Source organism: Otolemur garnettii, unplaced genomic scaffold, assembly GCF_000181295.1.
Source record: "Otolemur garnettii isolate 467f Iridium unplaced genomic scaffold, OtoGar3 scaffold00022, whole genome shotgun sequence".
Taxonomy (NCBI): domain Eukaryota; kingdom Metazoa; phylum Chordata; class Mammalia; order Primates; family Galagidae; genus Otolemur; species Otolemur garnettii.
Genome location: NW_003852417.1, coordinates 7,352,918 through 7,354,378, shown reverse-complemented (window position 1 = coordinate 7,354,378; position 1,461 = coordinate 7,352,918). Strand labels below are relative to the sequence as shown.

General features: G+C 44.4%; 1 protein-coding gene and 1 pseudogene across 1 annotated transcript in view; both read left to right on the top strand.

Moving 5' to 3' along the window:
* NBAS (neuroblastoma amplified sequence) overlaps window positions 1–1,461 on the top strand; it is a 367,205-nt gene that overhangs the window by 149,000 nt on the left and 216,744 nt on the right. The gene's annotated exons all lie outside the window — the stretch shown is intronic.
* LOC105886750 overlaps window positions 161–1,461 on the top strand; it is a 1,692-nt pseudogene continuing 391 nt past the window's right edge.

Here is a 1,461-nt window from a genome sequence, read left to right as displayed (position 1 = left end):
AGAAAAAGTGTCACACTGGAATGAAAAATAAACTATTATTTTTTATACTTATCTATGTTATTTATTTATAGACTTCACTTTTTAGAGGAGTTTTAGGCTTATAGAAAAATTAAGTAGAAAGTACAGACACCGTTCTCCCTGAGCTACGGTGGACGTTTCCAGGGCAGCCAACCCAGGTCTTCTGAGTCCCGCACCACCTCCTGGGGAAGCTTGAGCTGGCTGTGCAGCTTTCTCCCTTGGTCTCATAACCATGTCCACCAATGAGAATGCTGATTCACCAGCTGCCCGACTTGACAGGTTCAAGAACAAGGGAAAAGACAGTACAGAAATGAGGCGATGCCGAATAGAAGTTAATGTGGAGTTGAGGAGAGCTAAGAAAGACGACCAGATGCTGAAAAGGAGAAATGTAAGCTCGTTTCCTGATGATGCTTCTTCTCCACTGCAGGAAAACCAAAACAACCAGGGGACTGTGAATTGGTCTGTGGATGACAATGTCAAAGGTATAAATAGCACCAATATGGAAAACCAGCTCCAAGCTACTCAAGCTGCCAGGAAACTACTTTCTAGAGAAAAACAGCTTCCCATCGACAATATAATCTGAGCTGGTTTGATCCCCAAATTTGTGTCCTTCTTGGGTAGAACTGATTGTAGTCCCATTCAGTTTGAATCTGCTTGGGTGTTAACTAACATTGCTTCTGGGACATCAGAATAGACTAAGGCTGTGGTAGATGGCGGTGCTATCCCAGCATTCATATCTCTGTTGGCATCTCCTCATGCTCATATCAGCTAGCAAGCTGTGTGGGCTCTAGGAAACATTGCAGGTGATGGTTCAGTTTTCCGAGACTTGGTTATTAAGTATGGCGCAGCTGGCTCTTCTAGCTATTCCTGATATGTCATCTTTATCATGTGGTTACTTACGTAATCTTACCTGGACACTTTCAAACCTTTGTCGCAATAAGAATCCTGCACCCCCATTAGATGCTGTGGAACAGATCCTTCCTACTTTAGTGCGTCTCCTGCATCACGATGATCCAGAGGTATTAGCAGATACCTGCTGGGCTATTTGCTACCTTATTGATGGCCCAAATGAACGGATTGAAATGGTTGTGAAAACAGGAGTTGTGCCCCAACTTGTGAAGCTTTTGGGAGCTACGGAATTGCCAATTGTGACTCCTGCGCTAAGAGCCATAGGGAATATTGTCACTGGGACAGATGAACAGACTCAGGTTGTAATTGATGCAGGAGCACTTACTGTCTTTCCCAGCCTGCTGACCAACCCCCAAACTAACATTCAAAAGGAAGCTGCATGGACAATGTCAAACATCACAGCTGGCCATCAGGACCAGATACAGCAAGTTGTGAATCATGGACTAGTCCCATTACTTGTTGGTGTTCTCTCTGAGGCAGACTTTAAGATACAAAAGGAAGCCGTATGGGCTGTGACCAGCTATACAAGTGGTG